Source organism: Strix uralensis, chromosome 4 (genome assembly GCF_047716275.1).
Source record: "Strix uralensis isolate ZFMK-TIS-50842 chromosome 4, bStrUra1, whole genome shotgun sequence".
Taxonomy (NCBI): domain Eukaryota; kingdom Metazoa; phylum Chordata; class Aves; order Strigiformes; family Strigidae; genus Strix; species Strix uralensis.
Window position 1 is genome coordinate 85,462,025 of NC_133975.1, and position 17,332 is coordinate 85,479,356.

A 17,332-nucleotide genomic window follows, 5' to 3' on the forward strand; every position below is an offset into this window, starting at 1 on the left:
GGGTTTATAGCAGAGCAACTTAAAAGTCAAGAAAATTAGCTGGAACTAGAATCAGCTGAGGGCCGCCCACCATTACTTTAATGATTTCTAACAGTGAAGAACTGAATTTTTGTTGTTTCCTGTAGTGCTCTGCACACATACCTATAACCATAGAATACCACTGTGACTAGAGATGCTGTAACAGGTCTCACTGATGGAACATTTCATGTTGTCTGTACTTGTGCAGTTCAACCTCTGCCTTCTGCACAGAAGAACAAGTCCCACCCATCATCAAGAATGTTTGCTCTCAAGCAATAGAAAGGACATCACTGCCAACACTCTGGAAACATACCAAGGTGACACCATAACAGCTAATTCTTACGAACCGGGAGAACACATTGAGTATCAAGTACAAAGAGAATTTGCTCATTCATATACAAGTATTTTGATGACCTTGTGATGTAAATTATTGAAGCTCTTGGCATATGCATGCTTATGGTCTGGTCTGTCCTGAACTGACGACCACCTAGGGAAAAGATCACTTTATCTTCTAACATCTTTAGGTTGATCTTCTGCAAGGTAGGAATACGGTGTTGTGTCTCATGCTAACGTCTTTGTGACTGTAGTTTCATCATACCTTTTGGTCAGACTTTCCATCTCTTGTCCAAGTGACCAGATAACACACATCCCACCCTCCTGTCATAGAGACATGTCTTAGAATCAGGCAAGCTCCTCTCCTCCAAGCTCCATTTTTTCACTTAATTTCTTAAGCTTGCATGTCATGTGAGCTTGTGTGATGATAATTCACTAGCTCCAGACAAACAGCCTTTTTGCTTTGGAACTGTCAGAACTAGTTTGAGAGCTGAAATTACAGGTAAGCCTGTAATTAGCTTTAAATAAAAGTCCCTTCAACAGGAAATTAAATAGCAGGACCATTTAACAAAGACTACCACAGCAGACATGGCTTTCACTCCTTTGCCTCCAACACAAAACTAGCTTTCCTGCCAAGCACAACCCAAGCAGGATCCTGAAGCACTACAGAAATGACCATTTACAAAAGGGTCCTCTTTCATCTCTGAAAGAGGACACTTAAGATTGGCATGATGCATTTTCATCTACAAATCAATTGTTCCCAATTGGAGAACTGCATTAATTCCCTGCAATCACAACCACAGACATGAGAAAGCCATTAGCAACCTAACCACATGACAAAGCCTGAGGCATCCACAAACGCTACATCAAAAGACTGACTTTTGAATGGACCAAAGGGCCAGATGTGGCTGCTGGCTGAGGGCTGCTCAGCCTGGCTCCCCAGAGCAAAATGCTGAGACAGTGGGAAGTGGGTTGAGTGTATTTTTCCAAAGGAGTCCTCCAGTCAGAACAGGGAGCTGCAGGAACTACTCCACACAGAGACACCTGTAAGGACAGAGGGTAGCTGTCACCCTCACCTGAGGGACACATCCACTGTCATGGCTGCACCATGGGCAAGCACCAACTCCACCTCTACCAGGGCTTATGACAGGAATATGAAGCCTACTCAAGCTTTTCCTGACCTTCATAAGAAGCTGAGCCAAAGCATCCTATGATTTTTTCCCATTTTTCTATTTCTGAGAATTACTAAAATAGATTGGAAGCTTTCGTTCATCTAGAAGAGAATTAAGAGTGCTCGTTGAAAGAGCTGTTAAAACTTACTTTCTTTAAAGGTTATATGACCTACGGATAGTTAAAAAAAATTAATCAAGAGGCAGGCTGTCATTTCAATGTACACAACATTTAGCTGAAGGTAATATAACTTTTGCTTGCATTCATAATGTCTTACATCTGCTTTGCTCTGTCTCATCCATTTGATAGTGCTGCAACCAAGTAATCAAAACATTGAATCCTCCTGTCTTCATTTCTATGTATTAAGTTTCACAGAAGCAGCTGTGACAATTTTTTCCTAGAAAAGTATTTCTGGGTTTCATTCTAGTTATCTATACAGCCTGAGATTTTTTTTTGAGCTACGACTGACTCACTGCCCATAACTGATATTGCTCTGGCATAAAGCTGAAAATTGAGAGAGTGTCTCTTGCTGTCTACTAGAAATAAAATAGAAAGATAAAACCATACAAATATATCTCGCTATAAAATCACTCAGGAAAATGTTACCACAGTACTTCCTGAACCTGACATTCTCAGCTCAAGAGACAAATGCTTGACATGAAATTGCTACAATGAGAATGTCTGCTCAACACCCTTTGCAAGCCATACAATTACAAGAAGTAAAGTTGAGAACACACTAAAAAGTTATAGGCAAAATTAAAAGAACTGAGACTTGCACTATAGGCAAAATTAAAAGAACTGAGACTTGCACTGAGGCCCATTTACTGTTATTGTCTATATATAATCTGGACAGTACCCTTGGCCCCGCATTTGAGGAAAAGCAATCTGTGACTAGGATTTCAGTGCTGCTTGCTGTGAGACCGATGGAGAAGGAGAGAAAGCAACAGATGGAGCCAAAGACTTGGTGAGATTTAACTCTCTTATTTTCAAGTAGGATTATAGATTGAAAGAGACCACACTTCTTTCCTTCCCTCCTAGATAGTCTAGCATAGAAATGGTATTTCAAAACATTAACAGCACTGCAGTTTGTCTGAAGGGTACATATGCAGTGATTATTACAGAGGAATATTGCACAGCTGGGACGTAGTTGCATTCTACCCTTTATACTGAAAAGCTGTTGAAAAACATCTATCTGTATAAGTGTGTAAAGAAACTACATCTGCAAGCAATGCCCCAAAGGAAACAATTTTCTAATGAATATAAGCAGTGTTGTGACCAGATTGACTCCTAATGCTCTTTCTCTGACCTGACATTTGGAATTTTAGTTACCCACTTGGGATCAAGCAAGCATGGACATTTCTGGATAGCAGCTGCCTATGAGTTAAATGCGACACAAATATTCCTTATGGACTCTGTCTGCCCAAGATGAAGCCCTACTCTTTTCAGAACAGGGCAAACTGTGTCAAATAAGCAAGCCCTCTGAGTGTCTCTGATACTTGACCACAACGCTGAAGCAAAACTTCCTCTCCTCTTTTTAACTAAGTGGTTTTCTTCAACCTCTTTTACACTTCTGGGCTCCCTTTAAAGTCTTTTGGAGAGTCAAGAAACCTATGAACAGTAACATTAAGGTGGGATGGGCAGCATTTGCTTGCTCATTTTAACAAACCACTGAGAAGCCAACAGACCACCAGATGTCCATTAGTAAGAGACTAAAACCTGGTTTTCCAGACTGGGGTAGAACAGTGGTGCATTATAATAAAGTGCCGATAACATATTTAGGCCTTAACTTGAATCCTCAAGTTTTCTCTGTAAGAACACTGCCCAAACAATGCAAACACTGCAGTTCATGAAGTGATGGAAGGATATTGCTTTTACAGTCATGAAGGTGGGAAGACAAAAGGCTATGTTCGATTTGATTGGCCTAATAACGTTGCGTATCTGGAAGTGCTGACTTCAAGAAAGCGTATATGCATAAGACACTGCCATCCTTCTCACTGTCTTCCTTCATATAGAGATCTTGCATTTCCAAGGCCACACTCTCAAGTCGCCTCAATTGAATTAGCAGTTTCAAAGCCAATAACAGTTTTCAGTGCCAGAACTCTGTGTGAAAGCTTCCAAGTTCATTTAAAAGAGCCATATCTGGTTAGTCAAGAAGCCAGTTAAACCAGTGAGACTGTGAAGGTCCATCAAAGCTTGGTTTTGAGACTAAAATTTAATTTGGGAGTTCTGAGCAACTTAACAAATTCTCTATCACTGCTTCAAAATGATAGGTAACAACTAGAAACAGCAGTCCAAGAAACTTGGCCTAAGTTATCACACTCTTGCAAAAGAAGCAAATAATATCCTGTCAGCTTTCTTTTATCCACGGGAGACAGCAGCAGGACAGTGTTGAGAGCTAAGTCACTGTGTAAATGTAAAGCAGTGATGGAAAATGAATTCAGGTTATCTTCTTGACTGTCACTTCTGTGTTCCCACCACAAAGCCACCCTCATCACAACCACACTGTGTGATGACAGATGACTTGCTGCAGTTCATTCCCCCTCCTTCAGAGCTTCCTCGTTACTATTCAAAAACGTAAAATAGCTCTAGACCCATAACCAGCAGTCTCCTCTCTTCTCTTGCTCTGCTCTCCCATGCTTCTACCCCAAATGTAATTGATTACTTGCAAGACAGCTATCAAGAGCTATTGTAGTACTTACCTTCAAGCCTGAGGCTCTTATGTTTTGTTTCTCCTGTGTGTATCCCTCAACTCCCTTTTTCTAACCCTGACTTCTCTTCTATACATCTCAGCACTTTCCCCTTAATTTCAGTCATACATAGAGGACTGTTCCTTCTCCCTTCTGACACACCTTTCCCACTTCTTATAAAGCTACCAGTTTCCACATTTTTACTGTTCCCTCCTTTCTTCAATAGCCCTTCCTACCCCAGGAAGGCATATGATTTGGTATTACAAGATGTTTGATTAAATTAGAACATAAAATGTGCAGTAAGAGTGCGATTCAGCTTCCAGGCTATCTTGTCTCCGCTTCTATAAGCTCCATTGTCTGTTATAGATCTCCACTGACTATAAACAGAGCCAAGATGCTTGGCTGTAGCTTACATGCCTACACATGAACACCTAAGTTTAGGTGCCTTAAGCTACAACCCAAATCCCACGCAGTGTCTTAACCACTAGCTAAGAGAGCGTTCTCAGAACACAATTACAAACAGTAAATAATCACTAGATGCATTTAATTCCATAGCAGGGGTTCCACAGAAATCAGATCTTGGCCTACAGTTTCCAAACACCAAAAAATCCCAAGGAAGCATAGGACTAAGGTATAATAAACTTGCAAACAAGTCAAATAACATGAACTGCCATCACTGGTAAAAGATATGGCGAATATTAGATGGCTTTCTAAACTAAAAATGCTACTGTAAAAACAAATTAATTTCCAGATATCTTTTGGCCCACACACTCTACAGACTGGATTACAGTCTTTCCAGTTTTATAGTGCATGAAGAAGTCATTTCACTTCTGAAAGTGAAGTGAATCTTCTTAGATTCTTCTCTTCAAAACTCTTCAGTACAGCAACTATTATCTTCACCTGCTTCTGTAATGACCTTCTAGGTAGAGTTGCTTTCTACCCTTATTCCCTCCCTTCTTGGCACATGTCCTGCCTACTCTGGGGAAGACTTTGCTGAACTGAGTTCTCTATTAGCACTGCCTGCACCACTATCATCTGCAGATTTCTTTTCTTCCCATCCTTGCACTAGGAAACTCCACAGGCACTCTCATCCTGATCTTCGTGGTCACACAACAGACTGAACAGGAGACACTTTGCATCTTGGCAAATTATCTATAAATATCTAGCTTTCTAGCATGCTTGCTTGCAGCATGACTCAAACCACAGATCTCTTACACAGCAAGCAAAAAGCCCTAAGAACAGGATTTACAACTGACAGACATCAGCATTTTCCTAGGCTTTAATTTCTTCAGAACTCCTTTTTGAACATAGCAAGTAAAACAAGCCTCATCATCAAAAAGAGTTTAACACACAGGACTAATTCAATTTCTGAGTTTTCTTCAGCAATACAAGCAATAATGCCAATTAATAGCAACACCTCTCTCCCAAGTCTCTTTGATAAATGAATCCCTTACCTCTTCACCTCCTTTATTTTCTTAATGCATTTTCTGTTCTTAAAACTTCTTAGGAAAAGGTGTACTTGAATAATTTGTTAGAAGCGTGCTGAGTGTTTGATGACAGCAGGCATCCTAAAGAATGTTTATACTTTTCCTTGTCAAACAGGGTAGCCAAAAGATTATTTCACCATAAACATTGAGTATGGACCTTCAATAAATACTTTAAATTCTATGGATACTTTTGTCCTTTGTGTAGAACATATGAACTTAATTGTTATTGAATATGGACCTTCAAGAAATACTTTAATGCTAGGCATACTTTTGTGCTTTGTGTAGAGCATACAAACTTAAGTATTAACACTACCCCAAAGTCAAACAGAAAAAAAAACAGCGCAGAAAAGCCTTCTCTCTATACCTGGTAGATACAAACCCCAGTCAATTCCACTTGCAGGTGATTTGTTTGGCAAGAGATCAGCACAGCATTGAGAGCTAAGTCACTGCATAAATGTAGTATTCCCATGGCTTGTGGGACAGAGTTTCACTGAAAAGGTGACCATTCATCCAGAAATTCGCCCCTCTGGCAGCAAGGAGAGAGATCAGTGATTACAAGATGTCCTGAGACCACTGCCAACCTGTTAGGAAGTCATTACAGTGGGCTGTTTTCTCTGCAGGGTGAATTATGCCACAGCATAATTGAACCATTGCCTTTTTAAGGGTACTGATTTTCCACTTAGGCACAACACCAATGTTAGCTCTTTTGGCCATGGGCCTAGAGCACAAAAAGAACACACAAGACAAACTTGTGGAATATCAAGGCAGCCTGATGTGTTTGTCACAGTTAGGTACCCAGTAAAATCAGCAAACACCATTCAAGAAAAATATCTAAGAAAGTTCCAGCAGAAAATTTAATACAGTGTGTCCTGCTCAGCCCTGAAAGACCTCCAGGTAAGACTTTCTGGGGGATTTATGCTCATAAGTATCAAAAAAACAGGTTAAAAACAAAGTGAAATTAAATACTGACATATGTGCACTTACATCCTTCTACAAATACTGATATATATCTATCTACGGCAAGCACTCTTCGCCCTGAGACAAGCTTCCTCCAGCTATGCATACGTAAACTACTATACTAAGGCCTTATATCAAAACCAAAATGCTTTATCCAAAAAGAGAGGATGATGTTTCAAGTAGTCCATTGAGACTTTTTTTCCCCCAGATCTGAATTTGTTTTAGATATCTCAACACAGAAAAACAACATTATAGTATTCAGTTTCCCAGTGTTTCCACTTAAAGCACAGGTAAGCTTTTACTTGGCTGAGGTCCTACAGCAAGTGTAAAGCACTCCAAGTCACTGTCTTGCAGTAGTTCCAACAGTCTGTTTGTCCAGGCCTCAGCAGTAGTAACGCACTGCTCAGCCCTCTCACACTATGATTAACACAGCTACTGCTCCACATTGATCAGAAGCTCATTCTAAACTACCAGGCCCACAAAAGTTTTAGCTAAAGAACTTAAATGGAAGTCTGGCTGTTTCCTACTTACTTCTCTTTCCAGAGTCCTCCATCTCCCCCTCTTTTCTTCTGTGGCTTGCTTTAACAACTTACTAATGTGATGAGACTAAAAGCACAAGATAGAGTTTAAGTAGGTACAAACAGCAGCCCCAATATCTTTTATAGCCAGAAAGGAGCAGGCAACTAGCTTTTGATTCAGCCATGTTAAAGCAGGGAGAACAAAGTCTGTCAGGAAGGCATCCATCCCTTCAAACCTGGGATACTGCTGTAAGAGAGGTAAATGCTAGCATAGCCCTTGCTGCTCTTGTATCCCAACTTTCCTGTAACCACCCAGACAAACCTGTCAGCCCTACACCTTGTATGCCAACAGGGAAGTCCCATGAAGCACAGCTCTGCAGTTCTCAGCTCCTTCCTGCTTCTCATCCTATTGGGCCACAGAGAAAGGGCCTTAAAACTACAGACTATACATTAAAAAATCTAAGTCATCTTTGTGACAACCAACTCACAGCAACTCTGTTATTAGTTCAGTTACCTGCAACATTTAACACATACTGTGATTGCCAAAGACTGGCATTCACCAGGGGGTCAGCCAAAGGTCATACTGCCTGTGTGCTAACCATACGTGTGTCCAGGAATGGATACTAAGAGAGCCAAAAGAGAGTAAGGCAAGTATTCTGTGCAGGATAACTGGTGCCAGGCCTCAGACAAGTTGGAGAAGCCATGAGAAGTACCAAAAGCAACTGTGAAAGGTCTATGGGGCCATGGGTCAAATCACTGCAATACAGGCTGACTGACTCTGGGATCAGCTGGGAGAAGAGGGAGAAGAAATCAGTCATAACTTCTTCAAATGAATCTTTAAAATCTTCTCCAGCACACACAACCTTCCTCCCTGCCTGGGTAACCAGTGATCCTGACAAAACCAAACATCCCCCATATTTGATGACTAGGAACAGATACAATGCATTCTGCTACTCTTCCACAATATGCTGTTTGGCACTTGGAAAGAGAGCAAAGGAATCCCCTGAGCCTACACATTACTTTGCGCTGAAAAGTTCCCATGCCAGTTTTCTCCCTGGGCAACCCTCAATACCTTCACATGTAAGGAGGCTAGCCAGATCAGTGCCCAGGTGGGGGGGTCCTTGAAAACTGTATTTTTTTAATCCTATAAAAAAAAAAAAAAAGAACTTCAAGTGCAATTCATCAAGAGTGCAGACTTCAAATGAAATTTTACTCATCTGTTCTTAGTGATTTAAAGCAATGCTTAAAATTTGGAGGGACAAAAAGCAAAATCCATTCTTATTTATTATTCTGGTATCTATTAACTACAACTCCGTAGGTTCCCAGAAAAATAAAAGTTGCAATTTTTTCAAAAATATTGCTCTTGGCCTTACTTCAACCTCAGGCCAGATCAAGGGTAATGAATATTTAGTTTTGCAAATCTATTGTATATATTAATTTTGAGAATAAGCACATGATTATTTTCATATATTTATTTCCTTTTAATCACAATTGCTAGTATTATCTCAGATGTGTTTTCATATGAAGAACCACCTGGAAATCCACAAAACCCGAACATTACTTCTCCAAGAAAGAATCCCACCGCTCTTATATGATAATATACAAACCTATCAAAGCTACAATTAATTCAAACGGCATGCCTTGACACCTGCACAGCTGCAGTCCTGCTTTAAGTAAAGCTATTGGCAAAACTCCAATTTGCTTCAATAACAGGATTTGACACTATGGGACCGACAGGGTGTCTGTATTATGTTCTTTGAGTGCATCACCATGATTTTATAAGAATACTAAATGAATCCAAGCATGGGGGGGGAAACTTTTTGTTTTGAATGTCATTTATCATTACATAGTTTACTCAGCAGTTGTATTAACACACAAACGTTGCCCAAATGTCAACAACTTAAAGGTAAGCTTATGGTCATGACACAGCTGTCACTGATTTTTAGGGAGTCAGAATTTCTTCCTGAATGCAGGCTCCCAAATAGACAACTGCATACAACATTTGACCTAGGCAGGGCTGTCTACCTTTCGCTTCTTCCAAAAGTTAAAAAATGCTTTTGTGGACGGTGAGGAAAATCAACATAAACTCCCAGTAGATACCGCCAGCTTTGGGATAGGAGCCAGGAGAACTGCGTCTGTGGAAACACTTCTTCTACACAAGCTAATGTGGAAAATCAAAACTGCAAAAGTTGGACAAGTAGTACTCTGCACAAGATGACTGACTTACTTTCCCAATCTGTACTGCTCTCTCAATTTTTCTGCTCAACACCTCTTATGTTTAAGAAAATCTGTCATCTATAATGAGCAAAAAAAGACTGAAGACAGTATTCCACAATCCATTCCTCTACTGTCAAGCAACCCAGCATCTGGCATTTATCTCAGCCATCAGCACAGAAGAAAGTGGCAGGCACAGCAGCATTGGGATATCTTTCTTTGACAGTTGGTACCGTCAAGATAAATTACTGACAAGGGTGTGCAGACCTTCTGGCAAACTCCTATAAACTAAGGGATTACACTATCACTGTCCACCTGCCAGCCTTCACCCAGGAACAGAGCAACCTGACTTCCCTCTTGGTCCTTCACACCTCTTTCCATCTAAAGCTGTTTGTTCTCAGCAAGACCCAAGGCAGCTCTCGCATCTTGCAGCAGTTATGTGGGAGTCTGCACAGATCCTTCTCCTTTGATTTGCCATCTTGGTACATACATTATTTTTCATATCACATCCGGAAAATGTCAACTCCCAAAAGCCTTCAGAAACAGCCATTTTCAAGACCTGTATAATACTTTTATTTTCTTAAAGTGAGTATTATAAAAGCTTACCACTACCTCTATTTTTGTATGCTACCTCTTCACAGATCCAAAATGTTTTCTTATATGAAATATCCCTAGCTGTTTTCTCTGCTGTCTTCTCATCTTCAGTTTTGCACATGCAGGGCCATACCGTGCTGCAAGTTCAGTGCTGTGAGTCCTCTCTTCTGCTATATGCTAAATGCTCTGCTGCATTTACAAAGCTCATTTCATCCTTCCTCTAGCTGGGCAATACAAAATTAAAAGTGCAAGAGCAAAAAAGCTGTTGATTTCTGACATTTGGATATCCATTAATTGCCTATCCAATTTGATAATGAACTCTTCTGCAACAGCTATCACTGAATACAACTCTAGACTGTAATCAGCAATACGTACTGCAAAAATCTGCGCTTCTCTCTCCCTATAGATATTACAATCCATCATTTCCATCCAACAGTATCTGCTGCCCAGAAAGATTATTTTTGGCTTCTACCTTTCCCTTCCCTTGCTTGAAAAGGAACTAAAGTCCCATTTTCACATATATTAGATATATTTCTACTCTTAAAAATGTTTCAGGGGCACTTTATATTAGATTTGTTAAAAAAATTGTGTCAATAACTGAATTGTCTGGTCTGACATTCAAACTGTGGGTCTCAAATACTGAGCCAGATCTTCCTCCTTTCTCTCAATTACACTCCGGTAGTTTGCTTGTAGATAGCTGATTTACATCTACATTACAGAAGTTCACTTGGATAAGCTTACCTCTCTACCCTTCCTAAAAATGACTCAGATGCTTGAGTGCTGGAGGCTTGGTTTTTCTCTCCTCCTGTCCTCCCCCAACTTCGCAGGGCATATTTTCTCCTGTTGAAGTTCCACTAGCACGTGTAGTTATATTCAGTCAATTTTTCCCTGCAGACACAAGGCTGGAAAACTCAGTTTACTTATACCTATCATAATCTTGTGACTTCATGGCAATTACAGCTATTAACTCCTATATTCTAATTTACTATTCTCATAATCTACCTTCTGAAATAGAAGAAATCAAGCCATGTCATAAAGGGAACCCTATAACCATTCTTTACACAACTGTTCCTCATTTTCAGTAGACATTTGTACAGAGGATCATGGTTTTCATTACTACTTGCCTAAAGAGAAATCTAGATGCTTAAAAAAATTATAGCCTGAAACAAAACCATCAGGTATCAACCAGTTATATATCTAATATAATGGTTTTTCTCTGAAGTGCATCCAGGAAGCTATCCTGTAATTACAAACATTAGAGGAATCACACACAAGCAAATGCAGCCTGAGTACCAGAGAACCTTTTTCATGCAAAATGTACTAAAAGCTTGCAGTGAAGAGCTGAATACTTGCGGGCTTAGCACTTACAAAGAAATGCAAGTATATCTGCACCTTTCATCCATCTCTTTACAATGTGTAAATGAATGGTTCTCATCAAAACATCTAAGCCATCTTTCAGCAGATTAACTATCATTTTAAGAAAATGACCTTTCTCAAAAAAAAACAACCGGCTTTCACCCAAACCTGACAGCACACCATCACATAAGGAGCATGTGTCAGGCTCAGTGCTAACCAGCAAGTTCACAAGGACAAGCAAGTTCTAGCCTAACAATAGGTGCAAAGTTTTTGAAACAGAAATGGTTCTCTTTGTTGATCATAGGAAAGCTCAGTTATATTGCATGCCTGTTTCCAGAAGGTTTAAAGAAAACAATGCTTTAATCATAATTAAAGGCAGTTATATATTACAAAGACATGTTTCCAAAAAATTACACAAACTGTTAAGAGTAACTTTATCACAAATTTTACAACAGCCAAGACACAAGCAAATAGCTGGTATCATAAACTTTATATTGTCAACATCATAGCAACATATAAGAACCTGAACTACATTTCTCATGGTAATTAGCACCCATGCATTACTCCTTTGTTTGAAAAACTGTTTGGGTGTATGTCTCAATTTACACAATTAAACATGTTGCATTTTCCTTTAGGTTAAAACTGAGGTTGACACTTTATGTAAATGTCACATAATGCACGAAAAGACACTGAAGCATTGCCAGAGGAAGTCTGCTACTTCAGACCTCTAGTTTGAAACAACAGCCTCCAGCCTGGGGCAAGACCAGTTTTAACTGCTCTGTCTCATACGAAGTCACTCATTGTTGCATCAGCTGAGCAACCAAGTTTTGCACTGGTTTCAGAGACAGCTCACGTGCCCTGATATTCACTGGGTAGCTTAGCTTCACCATAGCCTTGGCTTCACACAGGCTGCTTCTCAATCTCTGCTCGATGACTACAAAGTCAGTTGGTTCAGCTCACTAATCTGACCTAAAATCATGCCTTATTATTAATCATTGCTTTCTATTAGAGCAAGAAAGTGTTCCAGTTCCCCCGCAGCTATACAAGCACTAGCTCAGATCAAAGAGAGATGATGGATATACAGTATGGGATAGAAAGAGCACAGTTCCCCCTTTCAGGAGCACTCTGTACTTGAGCAACATTAGATCAAAGTCATACCACAAACCCTCAAGATCGCCTTGACCCTTTATCAGCCAAACCTGGAAAATGGCTCATTGGTGACTTTCCAAAGGAAAATTCTGACAGGGAATAATGGAAGAGGGGTGGCAGTAGCATATCTTGGCCTTTTTTTTTTTTTCTTTTGAAAGATATATAGTAGGTTCAGGGACTGAGCATAAGGGCTGCACAGTTCAGCCCTGTACACAGGGCTGCCTCTGGGCCTATTCTCCCTCTCTTCCAGCTCTGTTGGCAGCATTTTCATCTACCTTTCTCTGAAGCAACATGGCCCTTCTTTTCTAATGAAATAACCTCTCTATATTTCTCATATGCAATACTGAGATGAAATCAATAGAGACAAGTCATCATTAATGAATAAGTCCCAATCAACTTCACTGCACTTGAAGAGCTTTGATCAGAAACTGTAACATTCATCACACTGAGAACTGAAAGCCGATCTAAAAAATAACTTTCACAGCATGCAGTCAGTATATGCTGTTCTCAGCCTTCTTCTTAATCCAGGTGGGCAGGTAAAGAAATTAATCAGTATGAATGGTTTTGACATTCGATGCTGAATCACTGATTAATATAGAACTGAAAGGTAATTTGGATCCAGGATGGTTGCAACTGCTGCTGTTCCTGACACTAGCATACCATGTAGTCCTTCAGAAAGTCCACCTTTCATGTTTTGGGGGGACTCTTTCTTTAAAAGATTTGAAGGGAAATAAATCATGGGAGCAAAATGGAGTTCTGAGGCATGCTAAACAGAAAAATGACTGTTGAGAAAATAACAAGTACCACTGCTCTTATTTGGTGAAACCAGAAAGAGCAAAGTATTTGGTTTTCAGATGCATAAACATGTTGAAACAAAAACCCCTTACTGCCTTCCAATGAAGTGACTAAGACACAGACAGCTCTTGATCATCATACAGAGCCACTCATTTGTATAAATTATGTGCCTATTAAGGTCTTTCAACTAGCAACTCCTGTTGGATGAGACACTTCTAAAAGTGATAATTCCACAAAGAAACCTAGTGCTTGCTAATTAAATTGGGACAAATACTACCTGAGCACAAAAGGCTGCCAGGGGACTTAGGCACAGAGTCTAGCTGTTCTCACTTGAATCATCCTGCTGCTTGGTGACCTGCTCCCCACCGTCTCTGGATACACAGGGAAGTGCCAGACCTCACTGCAGTGATAGTGCTCTAAGGGGAAGAAAACGCTACAGTTCAAATTCGTAGCTATTTCACCATCTTCACGTCAGAGAAGACTCCTCTGAGGCAAGAAGCTTAGATTCTTTATCGGTGGTGCTGACAGCTGCAAGATCAACAAGTCACAATCACTCCATAACATGAGTACGGCTATTCATATAGTAAGCAAGTAATTACACATTTCCCAAAGGGTGCCAATTTTGTGATTAACTGCTATTGACAATTTGTTATGCCTGATCACCAGACGCCCTTCATCAGAGAAACTGCAGCAACATCATCAACACTACCATTGCACAACTTCTCTCACACTTACACTCATGACGCATCAACCGTACTTTAGTTGTGGAAAAGGCTTCACAAATGCTTCCCAAAAGACTGTAAGCACACAGAGTGAAGATATCCCACCATTTGTCAAGAATATCAATATTGAAATACAGCTTTGACATGTTCCAAAACACAGGCCTAAGAGATAAAGCAGGATGAAATCCTCACTTGCTGATCACAGTAGCGAGTTTACCTTCTGATTTTATATTCTTGCAAGTTTCTGTCTCGAGGCAGTCATTAGCCCAGACTGCCCAGTTGTTAATAATTCTGATCAAACAGAAGACAATTACTCATCAAGTAAATGAATTTCCAAGTATTTGTTAGCACAGAAAATTGGCAGAGATAATGGCTGCACAGTGACTCCAGTACTTTGAACAGCTAGCCATTTCCATGCTGAAAGCTTGAAGTCAGGAGAATGGCAGATGCTGAAGCACCTGACAGCACATCTCAGCTGATTCACTGGTTTACAGAGCAATAAAGGGCTAGGGGACTTTCCCGACCAGCCATGCAAGTACAATGCTTACTGGTGTTCCATTCTCAACCATTAGTATAAAATGTCATGCATTTTCAACTACTACATGTTTGGCCCTTACGTTTCCATGCAGGATTTATTCCTTGTGAGGTACAGGACAATACAAAGGACAATTCAAGAGACCGCACATTCTGAGATCCGAGTTGGATCCACATTTTCTTACCATATCTCTAGAGCTACTGTAAGACAAAGGGTATTTTGGTGGCTCTTTCTGTACCTTGGAGCTCTAAATTGTGAACCTTTCAGGATTTAGCTGAGGTGCTTAAAGCTTATTGTAAGATACTGTCACCTGTCCAACCCAAACATAAAACAGCAGTAGTAGTCAGATGGAGATGATGTGCTATAGCTCCAGGTCTTTACATTAGCACAGATCATGGTGTGTATGAGACGGAGCAAGGAGAGCGAGAAACTAAACACACTGTGTAATTCCCTGCAGCAACAACTGGCCACATCATGTTTTGCTGCAAAGGCTCCTACAGAAACAGTAACCTCTGTCAAGAGCAGAGAAGCAGGGACAGTACTGCTTTCCACAGCCCCAAGCACATTTGGTTGAATCTGCGAGTCAGAGCCCACAGTTTCTTCTTTGGCAAAAGACACTCCAGAATTTAAGACTCTCTGGGATGCTGTTCCATTCTCTTTGCAAATACACATTCAGATCAGCATATGTTAACAATAAAAGAGCAATCTCAAGTTCCGAGAATATACATCCATTGTTTTAAATGCTAGAGAGAGTATATGTAAATGCAGTCCAACACTCAACCCTTTTTGAAGGGCAGCAATAATTAACACTTACATGTCATCCTGCTTTGAAGTTCTCCCCTTACATATTATACCTCATACTGTGTGGCTTTGCCTGAGAAAGTGAACTGTTACAGCAGCTGGACATCTTATTCATGTATAAAGCTGAAAGAGAAAAAAAATCTTGTAGTGAATAATAAAGGCCTTCACCAAAGGAGATCTTTTGGGAGGACTGTGTGTCCATGAATTAGCTATCAAGGTCAGCCCTATTGAGTAGTCTCTTTTTTCCCCCAGTCATTTCCAAGGCATTTACTGCCTACAAAGATACTTCCATTTTCTCTGTGAACATATAAAATTTCTATTAGCTGAAGTCAGTTACAACCACAGCAGTATTTTAACAGTGAGGACAAGGAATCAGAACAGGGTCCAAGAAAAATAGGGACCAAGGAAGCATTCTGTATTTGTTATAAGAGCATGTGAAAGCAGGTGTTCAGGCTGAGTCAGAAGCACAGAAAGTTGCAGAAAGAGTAAAGTCCTATGGGTTGTCACTGGAGTTCTTGGTTCCGTTTTCCCCTCAGAAAACTGACATGACTGCTAGGGAAACACTAAGAAAGCAAAATCTTTGACATTGTTTAGTCAAGCCTTGGGCTGTCAGCACACAAAACATCAACTCTGTTTCCAGTAAACATACATATTGAAATTGCCATCTTCCCAAAGGAAACTTGGCAGGCACTTCTTACTTTCTAGAGCTCTTATGGTACCACTGCCCAAATAAACTGGCCACTAACCAAGTCACAAGCTGAAAACAGCTGAAAGAGCTGTAGCAGTTTCAAGCTAAACTCAGCCTGACTGCAGATGTGCTGTTCTATCTCTCCAGATTACTCTACCAGACCACAGTATTTGTACTGCTTTTTACCAATTCATTTCCCACAGAACTTAAGACAGTTGAAAAAGCAAAGTAGCTGATGAAACTCTGAGAAAAGTTTGCTTGTTGATTTTCCTGGACAGTTAAGCAGTGTACATAAAGTACCAAACAATGAGGTGCTCAGAGGTGCAAATGATTAATGCATGCAATTTCTTGTCTTAAAAAATGTCCTCCTTTTACATGACAAAATGAGAGCTTTCTGGAGAAATCTTTATCCCTGAAACATCTTTTAATTGCAGGAAAAATAGCATATAGAGAACCATCCTTGACCATAAACCACAATAAACTTCTTAAGCCAGACATGCTTACTGAAATACAGCTCAGGACTTCAACACGTAATAGAAGAATGGCTAGTTAGAGCACGTAACAGTAATGAAGGATTGTTTCAAGTATTATCAGTGTGCACCTTATGTCAAAAAACTCTTCTACAGCTGAAGAGAGAATTTTGAGTCAGATTTTCCCAGCTATTTAACCAGCCTCTTTCCCACCATCACCATCTCACCTCCAGGTATCTTATTTAAACCAATACGTTAACAAATATATCGAACACATATTACTAAACAGATCTTAGGGACCCAAAAAGTTCCAATAAGACTGTGCATAAAGAGGTTAATGAAAGGCTCTAGGTCAGCCAAGAGAAACACTCTCTGGCTGAAGATGTCTTGATGCTGCATTTTCATTAAAGGAATAATTATATGCACATCACAACTCATTTGCCACTTAGTGGCATACAGAGAGAATTCATTATTTAATACTCGAAGCACATCTGCTGATGCTTTATCTCATCTTCCTGGATATGTGACTGACTTGACAGTCTAAAAGACGAATGTCACTTGTCCTGTTTGTAAGCAAAATACTATAATACTAGGGGATGGAGTAACTTAACTAAAAGCTGTCAATTCCATACATTTATATTGAGCATGAGTGGCAAGCTGCAAGATCTTTCCAAAGGAGACAAAATTAACAACAACAGCAGAAATCCATTGAGGACAGATCTTAATACTATTGAAAGCTTCTTTCTAACCCAACAGAAGAAGATGGAACGAGAGAAAGGGAAACTGGGATGTGAATTCCAGAACATTTGCCACCAGCATGAAGCCAAGTTGATACAGT